We start from the raw sequence: 19,980 nt of genomic DNA, 5'->3' as shown, positions 1-19,980 counted from the left end.
TTTCACCGAATGATTCTGTGTAGTTTATATTTGAAGACATTCCTTTTTCCACTATTACCCTCTTAGCGCTCCGAATCTCCACTTGCATTTTCTACAAAAAGAGTGTTTCATAACTGCTCAATCAAAAATATGTTTTATCTCTGTTAACTGAATTTACAGATCAGAAATAAGTTTCACAGAATGCATCTGTGTAGTTTTTATTTGAAGATATTCTTTTTCCCAATGTAGGCCTCTTAGCGCTTAGCATGTCCAATTGCAGTTTCTACAGAAAGAGTGTTTCAGAACGGCTCAATCAAAAGTAAGGTTCAACTCTGTTAGTTGAATGCACAGAACAGAAAGAATTTTCACAGAATGCTACTGTGTAGTTTATATTTGAATATATTCCTTTTTCCACTATTACCCTCTTAGCGCTCTGAATGTCCACTTGCATTTTCTACAGAAAGAGTGTTCAGAACTGCGCAATCAAAAGTATGGTTTAACTCTGTTAGCTTAATGAACATATCAGAAATAAGTTTCACACAATGCTTCTGTGTAGTTTTTATTTGAAGATATTATTTTTCCCAATATAGGCCTCTTAGCGCTCAGAATGTCCAATTGCAGTTTCTACAGAAAGAGTGTTTCAGAAAGGCTCAACCAAAAGTAAGGTTCAACTCTGTTAGTTGAATGCACAGAACAGAAAGAAGTTTCATACAATGCTTCTGTGTAGTTTATATTTGAACATATTCTTTTTTCCACTATTACCCACTTAGCGCTACGAATATCCAGTTGCATTTTCTACAGACAGAGTGTTTCAAAACTGCTCAATCAAAAGTATGGTTTAACTCTGTTAGCTGAATGCTCAGATCAGAAAGAAGTTTCACAGAATGCTTCTGTGTAGTTTATATTTGAATATATTCCTTTTTCCACTACTACTCTCTTAGCGCTCCAAATGTCCAGTTGCATTTTCTACAGAAAGAGTGTTCAGATCTGCTCAATCAAAAGTATGGTTTAACTCTGTTAGCTGAATGCACAGATCAGAAAGAAGTTTCACAGAATGATTCTGTGTAGTTTATATTTGGAGACATTCCTTTTTCCACTATTAACCTCTTAGCGCTCCGAATCTCCACTTGCATTTTCTACAAAAAGAGTGTTTCATAACTGCTCAATCAAAACTAAGGTTCAACTCTTTTAGTTGAACAAACAGAACAGAAAGAAGTTTCACACAATTCTTCTGTGTAGTTTTTATTTGTAGACATTCTTTTTCCCAATATAGGCCTCTTAGCGCTCAGAATGTCCAATTGCAGTTTCTACACAAAGAGTGTTTCAGAACGGCTCAATCAAAAGTAAGGTTCAACTCTGTTAGTTGAATGCACAGAACAGAAAGAAGTTTCATACAATGCTTCTGTGTAGTTTATATTTGAACATATTCTTTTTTCCACTATTACCCACTTAGCGCTACGAATGTCCAGTTGCATTTTCTACAGACAGAGTGTTTCAAAACTGCTCAATCAAAAGTATGGTTTAACTCTGTTAGCTGAATGCTCAGATCAGAAAGAAGTTTCACAGAATGCTTCTGTGTAGTTTATATTTGAATATATTCCTTTTTCCACTACTACTCTCTTAGCGCTCCAAATGTCCAGTTGCATTTTCTACAGAAAGAGTGTTGAGATCTGCTCAATCAAAAGTACGGTTTAACTCTGTTAGCTTAATGCACAGATCAGAAAGAAGTTTCACAGAATGATTCTGTGTAGTTTATATTTGGAGACATTCCTTTTTCCACTATTACCCTCTTAGCGCTACGAATCTCCACTTGCATTTTCTACAGAAAGACTGTTACAGAACGGCTCAATCAAAACTAAGGTTCAACTCTTTTAGTTGAACAAACAGAACAGAAAGAAGTTTCACACAATTCTTCTGTGTAGTTTTTATTTGTAGACATTCTTTTTCCCAATATAGGCCTCTTAGCGCTCAGAATGTCCAATTGCATTTTCTACAGAAAGTGTGTTTCAGAACGCCTCAATCAAAAGTAAGGTACAACTCTGTTAGTTGAATGCACAGAACAGAAAGAAGTTTCATACAATGCTTCTGTGTAGTTTATATTTGAACATATTCTTTTTTCCACTATTACCCACTTAGCGCTACGAATGTCCAGTTGCATTTTCTACAGACAGAGTGTTTCAAAACTGCTCAATCAAAAGTATGGTTTAACTCTGTTAGCTGAATGCTCAGATCAGAAAGAAGTTTCACAGAATGCTTCTGTGTAGTTTATATTTGAATATATTCCTTTTTCCACTACTACGCTCTTAGCGCTCCAAATGTCCAGTTGCATTTTCAACAGAAAGAGTGTTCAGATCTGCTCAATCAAAAGTATGGTTTAACTCTGTTAGCTGAATGCACAGATCAGAAAGAAGTTTCACCGAATGATTCTGTGTAGTTTATATTTGAAGACATTCCTTTTTCCACTATTACCCTCTTAGCGCTCCGAATCTCCACTTGCATTTTCTACAAAAAGAGTGTTTCATAACTGCTCAATCAAAAATATGTTTTATCTCTGTTAACTGAATTTACAGATCAGAAATAAGTTTCACAGAATGCATCTGTGTAGTTTTTATTTGAAGATATTCTTTTTCCCAATGTAGGCCTCTTAGCGCGTAGCATGTCCAATTGCAGTTTCTACAGAAAGAGTGTTTCAGAACGGCTCAATCAAAAGTAAGGTTCAACTCTGTTAGTTGAATGCACAGAACAGAAAGAATTTTCACAGAATGCTACTGTGTAGTTTATATTTGCATATATTCCTTTTTCCACTATTACCCTCTTAGCGCTCCGAATGTCCACTTGCATTTTCTACAGAAAGAGTGTTCAGAACTGTGCAATCAAAAGTATGGTTTAACTCTGTTAGCTTAATGAACATATCAGAAATAAGTTTCACACAATGCTTCTGTGTAGTTTTTATTTGAAGATATTATTTTTCCCAATAGAGGCATCTTAGCGCTCAGAATGTCCAATTGCAGTTTCTACAGAAAGAGTGTTTCAGAAAGGCTCAATCAAAAGTAAGGTTCAACTCTGTTATTTGAATGCACAGAACAGAAAGAAGTTTCATACAATGCTTATGTGTAGTTTATATTTGAACATATTCTTTTTTCCACTATTACCCACTTAGCGCTACGAATGTCCAGTTGCATTTTCTACAGACAGAGTGTTTCAAAACTGCTCAATCAAAAGTATGGTTTAAATCTGTTAGCTGAATGCTCAGATCAGAAAGAAGTTTCACAGAATGCTTCTGTGTAGTTTATATTTGAATATATTCCTTTTTCCACTACTACGCTCTTAGCGCTCCAAATGTCCAGTTGCATTTTCTACAGAAAGAGTGTTCAGATCTGCTCAATCAAAAGTATGGTTTAACTCTGTTAGCTGAATGCACAGATCAGAAAGAAGTTTCACCGAATGATTCTGTGTAGTTTATATTTGTAGACATTCCTTTTTCCACTATTACCCTCTTAGCGCTCCGAATCTCCACTTGCATTTTCTACAAAAAGAGTGTTTCATAACTGCTCAATCAAAAATATGTTTTATCTCTGTTAAATGAATTTACAGATCAGAAATAAGTTCCACAGAATGCATCTGTGTAGTTTTTATTTGAAGATATTCTTTTTCCCAATGTAGGCCTCTTAGCGCTTAGCATGTCCAATTGCAGTTTCCACAGAAAGAGTGTTTCAGAACGGCTCAATCAAAAGTAAGGTTCAACTCTGTTAGTTGAATGCACAGAACAGAAAGTATTTTCACAGAATGCTACTGTGTAGTTTATATTTGAATATATTCCTTTTTCCACTATTACCCTCTTAGCGCTCCGAATGTCCACTTGCATTTTCTACAGAAAGAGTGTTCAGAACTGCGCAATCAAAAGTATGGTTTAACTCTGTTAGCTTAATGAACATATCAGAAATAAGTTTCACACAATGCTTCTGTGTAGTTTTTATTTGAAGATATTATTTTTCCCAATAGAGGCCTCTTAGCGCTCAGAATGTCCAATTGCAGTTTCTACAGAAAGAGTGTTTCAGAAAGGCTCAATCAAAAGTAAGGTTCAACTCTGTTAGTTGAATGCACAGATCAGAAAGAAGTTTCATACGATGCTTCTGTGTAGTTTATATTTGAACATATTCTTTTTTCCACTATTACCCACTTAGTGCTACGAATGTCCAGTTGCATTTTCTACAGACAGAGTGTTTCAAAACTGCTCAATCAAAAGTATGGTTTAACTCTGTTAGCTGAATGCTCAGATCAGAAAGAAGTTTCACAGAATGCTTCTGTGTAGTTTATAATTGAATATATTCCTTTTTCCACTACTACTCTCTTAGCGCTCCAAATGTCCAGTTGCATTTTCTACAGAAAGAGTGTTCAGATCTGCTCAATCAAAAGTATGTTTTAACTCTGTTAGCTGAATGCACAGATCAGAAAGAAGTTTCACAGAATGATTCTGTGTAGTTTATATTTGGAGACATTCCTTTTTCCACTATTACCCTCTTAGCGCTCCGAATGTCCACTTGCATTTTCTACAGAAAGACTGTTACAGAACGGCTCAATCAAAACTAAGGTTCAACTCTTTTAGTTGAACAAACAGAACAGAAAGAAGTTTCACACAATTCTTCTGTGTAGTTTTTATTTGTAGACATTCTTTTTCCCAATATAGGCCTCTTAGCGCTCAGAATGTCCAATTGCAGTTTCTACAGAAAGAGTGTTTCAGAACGGCTCAATCAAAAGTAAGGTTCAACTCTGTTAGTTGAATGCACAGAACAGAAAGAAGTTTCATACAATGCTTCTGTGTAGTTTATATTTGAACATATTATTTTTTCCACTATTACCCACTTAGCGCTACGAATGTCCAGTTGCATTTTCTACAGACAGAGTGTTTCAAAACTGCTCAATCAAAAGTATGGTTTAACTCTGTTAGCTGAATGCTCAGATCAGAAAGAAGTTTCACAGAATGCTTCTTTGTAATTTATATTTGAATATATTCCTTTTTCCACTACTACGCTCTTAGCGCTCCAAATGTCCAGTTGCATTTTCTACAGAAAGTGTGTTCAGATCTGCTCAATCAAAAGTATGGTTTAACTCTGTTAGCTGAATGCACAGATCAGAAAGAAGTTTCACCGAATGATTCTGTGTAGTTTATATTTGAAGACATTCCTTTTTCCACTATTACCCCCTTAGCGCTCCGAATCTCCACTTGCATTTTCTACAAAAAGAGTGTTTCATAACTGCTCAATCAAAAATATGTTTTATCTCTGTTAACTGAATTTACAGATCAGAAATAAGTTTCACAGAATGCATCTGTGTAGTTTTTATTTGAAGATATTCTTTTTCCCAATGTAGGCCTCTTAGCGCTTAGCATGTCCAATTGCAGTTTCTACAGAAAGAGTGTTTCAGAACGGCTCAATCAAAAGTAAGGTTCAACTCTGTTAGTTGAATGCACAGAACAGAAAGAATTTTCACAGAATGCTACTGTGTAGTTTATATTTGAATATATTCCTTTTTCCACTATTACCCTCTTAGCGCTCTGAATGTCCACTTGCATTTTCTACAGAAAGAGTGTTCAGAACTGCGCAATCAAAAGTATGGTTTAACTCTGTTAGCTTAATGAACATATCAGAAATAAGTTTCACACAATGCTTCTGTGTAGTTTTTATTTGAAGATATTATTTTTCCCAATATAGGCCTCTTAGCGCTCAGAATGTCCAATTGCAGTTTCTACAGAAAGAGTGTTTCAGAAAGGCTCAACCAAAAGTAAGGTTCAACTCTGTTAGTTGAATGCACAGAACAGAAAGAAGTTTCATACAATGCTTCTGTGTAGTTTATATTTGAACATATTCTTTTTTCCACTATTACCCACTTAGCGCTACGAATATCCAGTTGCATTTTCTACAGACAGAGTGTTTCAAAACTGCTCAATCAAAAGTATGGTTTAACTCTGTTAGCTGAATGCTCAGATCAGAAAGAAGTTTCACAGAATGCTTCTGTGTAGTTTATATTTGAATATATTCCTTTTTCCACTACTACTCTCTTAGCGCTCCAAATGTCCAGTTGCATTTTCTACAGAAAGAGTGTTCAGATCTGCTCAATCAAAAGTATGGTTTAACTCTGTTAGCTGAATGCACAGATCAGAAAGAAGTTTCACAGAATGATTCTGTGTAGTTTATATTTGGAGACATTCCTTTTTCCACTATTAACCTCTTAGCGCTCCGAATCTCCACTTGCATTTTCTACAAAAAGAGTGTTTCATAACTGCTCAATCAAAACTAAGGTTCAACTCTTTTAGTTGAACAAACAGAACAGAAAGAAGTTTCACACAATTCTTCTGTGTAGTTTTTATTTGTAGACATTCTTTTTCCCAATATAGGCCTCTTAGCGCTCAGAATGTCCAATTGCAGTTTCTACACAAAGAGTGTTTCAGAACGGCTCAATCAAAAGTAAGGTTCAACTCTGTTAGTTGAATGCACAGAACAGAAAGAAGTTTCATACAATGCTTCTGTGTAGTTTATATTTGAACATATTCTTTTTTCCACTATTACCCACTTAGCGCTACGAATGTCCAGTTGCATTTTCTACAGACAGAGTGTTTCAAAACTGCTGAATCATAAGTATGGTTTAACTCTGTTAGCTGAATGCTCAGATCAGAAAGAAGTTTCACAGAATGCTTCTGTGTAGTTTATATTTGAATATATTCCTTTTTCCACTACTACTCTCTTAGCGCTCCAAATGTCCAGTTGCATTTTTTACAGAAAGAGTGTTCAGATCTGCTCAATCAAAAGTATGGTTTAACTCTGTTAGCTGAATGCACAGATCAGAAAGAAGTTTCACAGAATGATTCTGTGTAGTTTATATTTGGAGACATTCCTTTTTCCACTATTACCCTCTTAGCGCTCCGAATCTCCACTTGCATTTTCTACAGAAAGAGTGTTTCAGAACGGCTCAATCAAAACTAAGGTTCAACTCTTTTAGTTGAACAAACAGAACAGAAAGAAGTTTCACACAATTCTTCTGTGTAGTTTTTATTTGTAGACATTCTTTTTCCCAATATAGGCCTCTTAGCGCTCAGAATGTCCAATTGCAGTTTCTACAGAAAGAGTGTTTCAGAACGGCTCAATCAAAAGTAAGGTTCAACTCTGTTAGTTGAATGCACAGAACAGAAAGAAGTTTCATACAATGCTTCTGTGTAGTTTATATTTGAACATATTCTCTTTTCCACTATTACCCACTTAGCGCTACGAATGTCCAGTTGCATTTTCTACAGACAGAGTGTTTCAAAATTGCTCAATCAAATGTATGGTTTAAATCTGTTAGCTGAATGCTCGGATCAGAAAGAAGTTTCACAGAATGCTTCTGTGTAGTTTATATTTGAATATATTCCTTTTTCCACTACTACGCTCTTAGCGCTCCAAATGTCCAGTTGCATTTTCTACAGAAAGAGTGTTCAGATCTGCTCAATCAAAAGTATGGTTTAACTCTGTTAGCTGAATGCACAGATCAGAAAGAAGTTTCACCGAATGATTCTGTGTAGTTTATATTTGAAGACATTCCTTTTTCCACTATTACCCTCTTAGCGCTCCGAATCTCCACTTGCATTTTCTACAAAAAGAGTGTTTCATAACTGCTCAATCAAAAATATGTTTTATCTCTGTTAACTGAATTTACAGATCAGAAATAAGTTTCACAGAATGCATCTGTGTAGTTTTTATTTGAAGATATTCTTTTTCCCAATGTAGGCCTCTTAGCGCGTAGCATGTCCAATTGCAGTTTCTACAGAAAGAGTGTTTCAGAACGGCTCAATCAAAAGTAAGGTTCAACTCTGTTAGTTGAATGCACAGAACAGAAAGAATTTTCACAGAATGCTACTGTGTAGTTTATATTTGCATATATTCCTTTTTCCACTATTACCCTCTTAGCGCTCCGAATGTCCACTTGCATTTTCTACAGAAAGAGTGTTCAGAACTGTGCAATCAAAAGTATGGTTTAACTCTGTTAGCTTAATGAACATATCAGAAATAAGTTTCACACAATGCTTCTGTGTAGTTTTTATTTGAAGATATTATTTTTCCCAATAGAGGCATCTTAGCGCTCAGAATGTCCAATTGCAGTTTCTACAGAAAGAGTGTTTCAGAAAGGCTCAATCAAAAGTAAGGTTCAACTCTGTTATTTGAATGCACAGAACAGAAAGAAGTTTCATACAATGCTTATGTGTAGTTTATATTTGAACATATTCTTTTTTCCACTATTACCCACTTAGCGCTACGAATGTCCAGTTGCATTTTCTACAGACAGAGTGTTTCAAAACTGCTCAATCAAAAGTATGGTTTAAATCTGTTAGCTGAATGCTCAGATCAGAAAGAAGTTTCACAGAATGCTTCTGTGTAGTTTATATTTGAATATATTCCTTTTTCCACTACTACGCTCTTAGCGCTCCAAATGTCCAGTTGCATTTTCTACAGAAAGAGTGTTCAGATCTGCTCAATCAAAAGTATGGTTTAACTCTGTTAGCTGAATGCACAGATCAGAAAGAAGTTTCACCGAATGATTCTGTGTAGTTTATATTTGAAGACATTCCTTTTTCCACTATTACCCTCTTAGCGCTCCGAATCTCCACTTGCATTTTCTACAAAAAGAGTGTTTCATAACTGCTCAATCAAAAATATGTTTTATCTCTGTTAAATGAATTTACAGATCAGAAATAAGTTCCACAGAATGCATCTGTGTAGTTTTTATTTGAAGATATTCTTTTTCCCAATGTAGGCCTCTTAGCGCTTAGCATGTCCAATTGCAGTTTCCACAGAAAGAGTGTTTCAGAACGGCTCAATCAAAAGTAAGGTTCAACTCTGTTAGTTGAATGCACAGAACAGAAAGTATTTTCACAGAATGCTACTGTGTAGTTTATATTTGAATATATTCCTTTTTCCACTATTACCCTCTTAGCGCTCCGAATGTCCACTTGCATTTTCAACAGAAAGAGTGTTCAGAACTGCGCAATCAAAAGTATGGTTTAACTCTGTTAGCTTAATGAACATATCAGAAATAAGTTTCACACAATGCTTCTGTGTAGTTTTTATTTGAAGATATTATTTTTCCCAATAGAGGCCTCTTAGCGCTCAGAATGTCCAATTGCAGTTTCTACAGAAAGAGTGTTTCAGAAAGGCTCAACCAAAAGTAAGGTTCAACTCTGTTAGTTGAATGCACAGAACAGAAAGAAGTTTCATACAATGCTTCTGTGTAGTTTATATTTGAACATATTTTTTTTCCACTATTACCCACTTAGCGCTACGAATATTCAGTTGCATTTTCTACAGACAGAGTGTTTCAAAACTGCTCAATCAAAAGTATGGTTTAACTCTGTTAGCTGAATGCTCAGATCAGAAAGAAGTTTCACAGAATGCTTCTGTGTAGTTTATATTTGAATATATTCCTTTTTCCACTACTACTCTATTAGCGCTCCAAATGTCCAGTTGCATTTTCTACAGAAAGAGTGTTCAGATCTGCTCAATCAAAAGTATGGTTTAACTCTGTTAGCTGAATGCACAGATCAGAAAGAAGTTTCACAGAATGATTCTGTGTAGTTTATATTTGGAGACATTCCTTTTTCCACTATTAACCTCTTAGCGCTCCGAATCTCCACTTGCATTTTCTACAAAAAGAGTGTTTCATAACTGCTCAATCAAAACTAAGGTTCAACTCTTTTAGTTGAACAAACAGAACAGAAAGAAGTTTCACACAATTCTTTTGTGTAGTTTTTATTTGTAGACATTCTTTTTCCCAATATAGGCCTCTTAGCGCTCAGAATGTCCAATTGCAGTTTCTACACAAAGAGTGTTTCAGAACGGCTCAATCAAAAGTAAGGTTCAACTCTGTTAGTTGAATGCACAGAACAGAAAGAAGTTTCATACAATGCTTCTGTGTAGTTTATATTTGAACATATTCTATTTTCCACTATTACCCACTTAGCGCTACGAATGTCCAGTTGCATTTTCTACAGACAGAATGTTTCAAAACTGCTTAATCAAAAGTATGGTTTAACTCTGTTAGCTGAATGCTCAGATCAGAAAGAAGTTTCACAGAATGCTTCTGTGTAGTTTATATTTGAATATATTCCTTTTTCCACTACTACTCTCATAGCGCTCCAAATGTCCAGTTGCATTTTCTACAGAAAGAGTGTTAAGATCTGCTCAATCAAAAGTATGGTTTAACTCTGTTAGCTGAATGCACAGATCAGAAAGAAGTTTCACAGAATGATTCTGTGTAGTTTATATTTGGAGACATTCCTTTTTCCACTATTACCCTCTTAGCGCTCCGAATCTCCACTTGCTTTTTCTACAGAAAGAGTGTTTCATAACTGCTCAATCAAAAATATGTTTTATATCTGTTAACTGAATTTACAGATCAGAAATAAGTTTCACAGAATGCATCTGTGTAGTTTTTATTTGAAGATATTCTTTTTCCCAATGTAGGCCTCTTAGCGCTTAGCATGTCCAATTGCAGTTACTACAGAAAGAGTGTTTCAGAACGGCTCAATCAAAAATAAGGTTCAACTCTGTTAGTTGAATGCACAGAACAGAAAGAATTTTCACAGAATGCTACTGTGTAGTTTATATTTGAATATATTCCTTTTTCCACTATTACCCTCTTAGCGCTCCGAATGTCCACTTGCATTTTCTACAGAAAGAGTGTTCAGAACTGCGCAATCAAAAGTATGGTTTAACTCTGTTAGCTGTATGCTCAGATCAGAAATAAGTTTCACACAATGCTTCTGTGTAGTTTTTATTTGAAGATATTATTTTTCCCAATTGAGGCCTCTTAGCGCTCAGAATGTCCAATTGCAGTTTCTACAGAAAGAGTGTTTCAGAAAGGCTCAATCAAAGTAAGGTTCAACTCCGTTAGTTGAATGCACAGAACAGAAAGAAGTTTCATACAATGCTTCTGTGTAGTTTATATTTGAACATATTCTTTTTTCCACTATTACCCACTTAGCGCTACGAATGTCCAGTTGCATTTTCTACAGACAGAGTGTTTCAAAACTGCTCAATCAAAAGTATGGTTTAACTCTGTTAGCTGAATGCTCAGATCAGAAAGAAGTTTCACAGAATGCTTCATTGTAGTTTATGTTTGAATATATTCCTTTTTCCACTACTACTCTCTTAGCGCTCCAAATGTCCAGATGCATTTTCTACAGAAAGAGTGTTCAGATCTGCTCAATCAAAAGTATGGTTTAACTCTGTTAGCTGAATGCACAGATCAGAAAGAAGTTTCACAGAATGATTCTGTGTAGTTTATATTTGGAGACATTCCTTTTTCCACTATTACCCTCTTAGCACTCCGAATCTCCACTTGCATTTTCTACAGAAAGAGTGTTTCAGAACGGCTCAATCAAAACTAAGGTTCAACTATTTAGTTGAACAAACAGAACAGAAAGAAGTTTCACACAATTCTTCTGTGTAGTTTTTATTTGTAGACATTCTTTTTCCCAATATAGGCCTCTTAGCGCTCAGAATGTCCAATTGCAGTTTCTACAGAAAGAGTGTTTCAGAACGGCTCAATCAAAACTAAGGTTCAACTCTGTTAGTTGAATGCACAGAACTGAAAGAAGTTTCATACAATGCTTCTGTGTAGTTTATATTTGAACATATTCTTTTTTCCACTATTACCCACTTAGCGCTACGAATGTCCAGTTGCATTTTCTACAGACAGAGTGTTTCAAAACTGCTCCATCAAAAGTATGGTTTAACTCTGTTAGCTGAATGCTCAGATCAGAAAGAAGTTTCACAGAATGCTTCTGTGTAGTTTATATTTGAACATACTCCTTTTTCCACTGCTAGGCTCTTAGCGCTCCAAATGTCCAGTTGCATTTTCTACAGAAAGAGTGTTCAGATCTGCTCAATCAAAAGTATGGTTTAACTCTGTTAGCTGAATGCACAGATCAGAAAGAAGTTTCACCGAATGATTCTGTGTAGTTTATATTTGAAGACATTCCTTTTTCCACTATTACCCTCTTAGCGCTCCGAATCTCCACTTGCATTTTCTACAAAAAGAGTGTTTCATAACTGCTCAATCAAAAATATGTTTTATCTCTGTTAACTGAATTTACAGATCAGAAATAAGTTTCACAGAATGCATCTGTGTAGTTTTTATTTGAAGATATTCTTTTTCCCAATGTAGGCCTCTTAGCGCTTAGCATGTCCAATTGCAGTTTCTACAGAAAGAGTGTTTCAGAACGGCTCAATGAAAAGTAAGGTTCAACTCTGTTAGTTGAATGCACAGAACAGAAAGAATTTTCACAGAATGCTACTGTGTAGTTTATATTTGAATATATTCCTTTTTCCACTATTACCCTCTTAGCGCTCCGAATGTCCACTTGCATTTTCTACAGAAAGAGTGTTCAGAACTGCGCAATCAAAAGTATGGTTTAACTCTGTTAGCTTAATGAACATATCAGAAATAAGTTTCACACAATGCTTCTGTGTAGTTTTTATTTGAAGATATTATTTTTCCCAATAGAGGCCTCTTAGCGCTCAGAATGTCCAATTGCAGTTTCTACAGAAAGAGTGTTTCAGAAAGGCTCAATCAAAAGTAAGGTTCAACTCTGTTAGTTGAATGCACAGAACAGAAAGTAGTTTCATACAATGCTTCTGTGTAGTTTATATTTGAACATATTCTTTTTTCCACTATTACCCACTTAGCGCTACGAATATCCAGTTGCATTTTCTACAGACAGAGTGTTTCAAAACTGCTCAATCAAAAGTATGGTTTAACTCTGTTAGCTGAATGCTCAGATCAGAAAGAAGTTTCACAGAATGCTTCTGTGTAGTTTATATTTGAATATATTCCTTTTTCCACTACTACGCTCTTAGCGCTCCAAATGTCCAGTTGCATTTTCTACAGAAAGAGTGTTCAGATCTGCTCAATCAAAAGTATGGTTTAACTCTGTTAGCTGAATGCACAGATCAGAAAGAAGTTTCACCGAATGATTCTGTGTAGTTTATATTTGAAGACATTCCTTTTTCCACTATTAACCTCTTAGCGCTCCGAATCTCCACTTGCATTTTCTACAAAAAGAGTGTTTCATAACTGCTCAATCAAAAATATGTTTTATCTCTGTTAACTGAATTTATAGATCAGAAATAAGTTTCACAGAATGCATCTGTGTAGTTTTTATTTGAAGATATTCTTTTTCCCAATGTAGGCCTCTTAGCGCTTAGCATGTCCAATTGCAGTTTCTACAGAAAGAGTGTTTCAGAACGGCTCAATCAAAAGTAAGGTTCAACTCTGTTAGTTGAATGCACAGAACAGAAAGAATTTTCACAGAATGCTACTGTGTAGTTTATATTTGAATATATTCCTTTTTCCACTATTACCCTCTTAGCGCTCCGAATGTCCACTTGCAATTTCTACAGAAAGAGTGTTCCGAACTGCGCAATCAAAAGTATGGTTTAACTCTGTTAGCTTAATGAACATATCAGAAATAAGTTTCACACAATGCTTCTGTGTAGTTTTTATTTGAAGATATTACTTTTCCCAATAAAGGCCTCTTAGCGCTCAGAATGTCCAATTGCAGTTTCTACAGAAAGAGTGTTTCAGAAAGGCTCAATCAAAAGTAAGGTTCAACTCTGTTAGTTGAATGCACAGAACAAAAAGAAGTTTCATACAATGCTTCTGTGTAGTTTATATTTGAACATATTCTTTTTTCCACTATTACCCACTTAGCGCTACGAATGTCCAATTGCATTTTCTACAGACAGAGTGTTTCAAAACTGCTCAATCAAAAGTATGGTTTAACTCTGTTAGCTGAATGCTCAGATCAGAAAGAAGTTTCACAGAATGCTTCTGTGTAGTTTATATTTGAATATATTCCTTTTTCCACTACTACTCTCTTAGCGCTCAAAATGTCCAGTTGCATTTTCTACAGAAAGAGTGTTCAGATCTGCTCAATCAAAAGTATGGTTTAACTCTGTTAGCTGAATGCACAGATCAGAAAGACGTTTCACAGAATGATTCTGTGTAGTTTATATTTGGAGACAGTCCTTTTTCCAGTATTACCCTCTTAGCGCTCCGAATCTCCACTTGCATTTTCTACAGAAAGAGTGTTTCAGAACGGCTCAATCAAAACTAAGGTTCAACTCTTTTACTTGAACAAACAGAACAGAAAGAAGTTTCACACAATTCTTCTGTGTAGTTTTTATTTGTAGACATTCTTTTTCCCAATATAGGCCTCTTAGCGCTCAGAATGTCCAATTGCAGTTTCTACAGAAAGAGTGTTTCAGAATGGCTCAATCAAAGGTAAGGTTCAACTCTGTTAGTTGAATGCCCAGAACAGAAAGAAGTTTCATACAATGCTTCTGTGTAGTTTATATTTGAACATATTCTCTTTTCCACTATTACCCACTTAGCGCTACGAATGTCCAGTTGCATTTTCTACAGACAGAGTGTTTCAAAACTGCTCAATCAAAAGTATGGTTTAACTCTGTTAGCTGTATGCTCAGATCAGAAAGAAGTTTCACAGAATGCTTCTGTGTAGTTTATATTTGAATATATTCCTTTTTCCACTACTACGCTCTTAGCGCTCCAAATGTCCAGTTGCATTTTCAACAGAAAGAGTGTTCAGATCTGCTGAATCAAAAGTATGGTTTAACCCTGTTAGCTGAATGCACAGATCAGAAAGAAGTTTCACCGAATGATTCTGTGTAGTTTATATTTGAAGACATTCCTTTTTCCACTATTACCCTCTTAGCGCTCCGAATCTCCACTTGCATTTTCTACAAAAAGAGTGTTTCATAACTGCTCAATCAAAAATATGTTTTATCTCTGTTAACTGAATTTATAGATCAGAAATAAGTTTCACAGAACGCATCTGTGTAGTTTTTATTTGAAGATATTCTTTTTCCCAATGTAGGCCCCTTAGCGCTTAGCATGTCCAATTGCAGTTTCTACAGAAAGAGTGTTTCAGAACGGCTCAATCAAAAGTAAGGTTCAACTCTTTTAGTTGAACAAACAGAACAGAAAGAAGTTTCACACAATTCTTCTGTGTAGTTTTTATTTGTAGACATTCTTTTTCCCAATATAGGCCTCTTAGCTCTCAGAATGTCCAATTGCAGTTTCTACAGAAAGAGTGTTTAAGAAAGGCTCAATCAAAAGTAAGGTTCAACTCTGTTAGTTGAATGCACAGAACAGAAAGAATTTTCATACAATGCTTCTGTGTAGTTTATATTTGAACATATTCTTTTTTCCACTATTTCCCACTTAGCGCTACGAATGTCCAGTTGCATTTTCTACAGACAGAGTGTTTCAAAACTGCTCAATCAAAGTATGGTTTAACTCTGTTAGCTGAATGCTCAGATCAGAAAGAAGTTTCACAGAATGATTCTGTGTAGTTTATATTTGAATATATTGCTTTTTCCACTACTACTCTCTTAGCGCTCCAAATGTCCAGTTGCATTTTCTACAGAAAGAGTGTTCAGATCTGCTCAATCAAAAGTATGGTTTAACTCTGTTAGCTGAATGCACAGATCAGAAAGAAGTTTCACCGAATGATTCTGTGTAGTTTATATTTGAAGACATTCCATTTTCCACTATTACCCTCTTAGCGCTCCGAATCTCCACTTGCATTTTCTACAAAAAGAGTGTTTCATAACTGCTCAATCAAAAATATGTTTTATCTCTGTTAACTGAAATTACAGATCAGAAATAAGTTTCACAGAATGCATCTGTGTAGTTTTTATTTGAAGATATTCTTTTTCCCAATGTAGGCCTCTTAGCGCTTAGCATGTCCAATTGCAGTTTCTACAGAAAGAGTGTTTCAGAACGGCTCAATCAAAAGTAAGGTTCAACTCTGTTAGTTGAATGCACAGAACAGAAAGAATTTTCACAGAATGCTACTGTGTAGTTTATATTTGAATATATTCCTTTTTCCACTATTACCCTCTTAGCGCTCCGAATGTCCACTTGCAATTTCTACAGAAAGAGTGTTCAGAACTGCGCAATCAAAAGTATGGTTTAACTCTGTTAGCTTAATGAACATATCAGAAATAAGTTTCACACAATGCTTCTGTGTAGTTTTTATTTGAAGATATTATTTTTCCCAATAGAGGCCTCTTAGCGCTCAGAATGTCCAATTGCAGTTTCTACAGAAAGAGTGTTTCAGAAAGGCTCAATCAAAAGTAAGGTTCAACTCTGTTAGTTGAATGCACAGAACAGAAAGAATTTTCATACAATGCTTCTGTGTAGTTTATATTTGAACATATTCTTTTTTCCACTATTTCCCACTTAGCGCTACGAATGTCCAGTTGCATTTTCTACAGACAGAGTGTTTCAAAACTGCTCAATCAAAAGTATGGTTTAACTCTGTTAGCTGAATGCTCAGATCAGAAAGAAGTTTCACAGAATGCTTCTGTGTAGTTTATATTTGAATATATTGCTTTTTCCACTACTACTCTCTTAGCGCTCCAAATGTCCAGTTGCATTTTCTACAGAAAGAGTGTTCAGATCTGCTCAATCAAAAGTATGGTTTAACTCTGTTAGCTGAATGCACAGATCAGAAAGAAGTTTCACAGAATGATTCTGTGTAGTTTATATTTGGAGACATTCCTTTTTCCACTATTACCCTCTTAGCGCTCCGAATCTCCACTTGCATTTTCTACAGAAAGAGTGTTTCAGAACGGCTCAATCAAAACTAAGGTTCAACTCTTTTAGTTGAACAAACAGAACAGAAAGAAGTTTCACACAATTCTTCTGTGTAGTTTTTATTTGTAGTCATTCTTTTTCCCAATATAGGCCTCTTAGCTGTCAGAATGTCCAATTGCAGTTTCTACAGAAAGAGTGTTTCAGAACGGCTCAATCAAAAGTAAGGTTCAACTCTGTTAGTTGAATGCACAGAACAGAAAGAATTTTCACAGAATGCTACTGTGTAGTTTATATTTAAATATATTCCTTTTTCCACTATTACCCTCTTAGCGCTCCGAATGTCCACTTGCATTTTCTACAGAAAGAGTGTTCAGAACTGCGCAATCAAAAGTATGGTTTAACTCTGTTAGCTTAATGAACATATCAGAAATAAGTTTCACACAATGCTTCTGTGTAGTTTTTATTTGAAGATATTATTTTTCCCAATAGAGGCCTCTTAGCGCTCAGAATGTCCAATTGCAGTTTCTACAGAAAGAGTGTTTCAGAACGGCTCAATCAAAAGTAAGGTTCAACTCTGTTAGTTGAATGCACAGAACAGAAAGAAGTTTCATACAATGCTTCTGTGTAGTTTATATTTGAACATATTCTTTTTTCCACTATTACCCACTTAGCGCTACGAATGTCCAGTTGCATTTTCTACAGACAGAGTGTTTCAAAACTGCTCAATCAAAAGTATGGTTTAACTCTGTTAGCTGTATGCTCAGATCAGAAAGAAGTTTCACAGAATGTTTCTGTGTAGTTTATATTTGAATATACTCCTTTTTCCACTACTACGCTCTTAGCGCTCCAAATGTCCAGTTGCATTTTCTACAGAAAGAGTGTTCAGATCTGCTCAATCAAAAGTATGGTTTAACTCTGTTAGCTGAATGCACAGATCAGAAAGAAGTTTCACCGAATGATTCTGTGTAGTTTATATTTGAAGACATTCCTTTTTCCACTATTACCCTCTTAGCGCTCCGAATCTCCACTTGCATTTTCTACAAAAAGAGTGTTTCATAACTGCTCAATCAAAAATATGTTTTATCTCTGTTAACTGAATTTACAGATCAGAAATAAGTTTCACAGAATGCATCTGTGTAGTTTTTATTTGAAGATATTCTTTTTCCCAATGTAGGCCTCTTAGCGCTTAGCATGTCCAATTGCAGTTTCTACAGAAAGAGTGTTTCAGAACGGCTCAATCAAAAGTAATGTTCAACTCTGTTAGTTGAATGCACAGAACAGAAAGAATTTTCACAGAATGCTACTGTGTAGTTTATATTTGAATATATTCCTTTTTCCACTATTACCCTCTTAGCGCTCCGAATGTCCACTTGCATTTTCTACAGAAAGAGTGTTCAGAACTGCGCAATCAAAAGTATGGTTTAACTCTGTTAGCTTAATGAACATATCAGAAATAAGTTTCACAGAATGCTTCTGTGTAGTTTATATTTGAATATATTCCTTTTTCCACTACTACTCTCTTAGCGCTCCAAATGTCCAGTTGCATTTTCTACAGAAAGAGTGTTCAGATCTGCTCAATCAAAAGTATGGTTTAACTCTGTTAGCTGAATGCACAGATCAGAAAGAAGTTTCACAGAATGATTCTGTGTAGTTTATATTTGGAGACATTCCTTTTTCCACTATTAACCTCTTAGCGCTCCGAAACTCCACTTGCATTTTCTTCAGAAAGAGTGTTTCAGAACGACTCAATCAAAACTAAGGTTCAACTCTTTTAGTGGAACAAACAGAACAGAAAGAAGTTTCACACAATTCTTCTGTGTAGTTTTTATTTGTAGACCTTCTTTTTCCCAATATAGGCCTCTTAGCGCTCAGAATGTCCAATTGCAGTTTCTACAGAAAGAGTGTTTCAGAACGGCTCAATCAAAAGTAAGGTTCAACTCTGTTAGTTGAATGCACAGAACAGAAAGAAGTTTCATACAATGCTTCTGTGTAGTTTATATTTGAACATATTCTTTTTTCCACTATTACCCACTTAGCGCTACGAATGTCCAGTTGCATTTTCTACAGACAGAGTGTTTCAAAACTGCTCAATCAAAAGTATGGTTTAATTCTGTTAGCTGTATGCTCAGATCAGAAAGAAGTTTCACAGAATGTTTCTGTGTAGTTTATATTTGAATATACTCCTTTTTCCACTACTACGCTCTTAGCGCTCCAAATGTCCAGTTGCATTTTCTACAGAAAGAGTGTTCAGATCTGCTCAATCAAAAGTATGGTTTAACTCTGTTAGCTGAATGCACAGATCAGAAAGAAGTTTCACCGAATGATTCTGTGTAGTTTATATTTGAAGACATTCCTTTTTCCACTATTACCCTCTTAGCGCTCCGAATCTCCACTTGCATTTTCTACAAAAAGAGTGTTTCATAACTGCTCAATCAAAAATATGTTTTATCTCTGTTAACTGAATTTACAGATCAGAAATAAGTTTCACAGAATGCATCTGTGTAGGTTTTATTTGAAGATATTCTTTTTCCCAATGTAGGCCTCTTAGCGCTTAGCATGTCCAATTGCAGTTTCTACAGAAAGAGTGTTTCAGAACGGCTCAATCAAAAGTAATGTTCAACACTGTTAGTTGAATGCACAGAACAGAAAGAATTTTCACAGAATGCTACTGTGTAGTTTATATTTGAATATATTCCTTTTTCCACTATTACCCTCTTAGCGCTCCGAATGTCCACTTGCATTTTCTACAGAAAGAGTGTTCAGAACTGCGCAATCAAAAGTATGGTTTAACTCTGTTAGCTTAACGAACATATCAGAAATATGTTTCACAGAATGCTTCTGTGTAGTTTATATTTGAATATATTCCTTTTTCCACTACTACTCTCTTAGCGCTCCAAATGTCCAGTTGCATTTTCTACAGAAAGAGTGTTCAGATCTGCTCAATCAAAAGTATGGTTTAACTCTGTTAGCTGAATGCACAGATCAGAAAGAAGTTTCACAGAATGATTCTGTGTAGTTTATATTTGGAGACATTCCTTTTTCCACTATTAACCTCTTAGCGCTCCGAAACTCCACTTGCATTTTCTTCAGAAAGAGTGTTTCAGAACGACTCAATCAAAACTAAGGTTCAACTCTTTTAGTGGAACAAACAGAACAGAAAGAAGTTTCACACAATTCTTCTGTGTAGTTTTTATTTGTAGACCTTCTTTTTCCCAATATAGGCCTCTTAGCGCTCAGAATGTCCAATTGCAGTTTCTACAGAAAGAGTGTTTCAGAACGGCTCAATCAAAAGTAAGGTTCAACTCTGTTAGTTGAATGCACAGAACAGAAAGAAGTTTCATACAATGC

This window comes from Symphalangus syndactylus, chromosome 21 (assembly GCF_028878055.3).
Source record: "Symphalangus syndactylus isolate Jambi chromosome 21, NHGRI_mSymSyn1-v2.1_pri, whole genome shotgun sequence".
Lineage (NCBI taxonomy): Eukaryota > Metazoa > Chordata > Mammalia > Primates > Hylobatidae > Symphalangus > Symphalangus syndactylus.
This window is presented reverse-complemented; position numbering follows the sequence as displayed.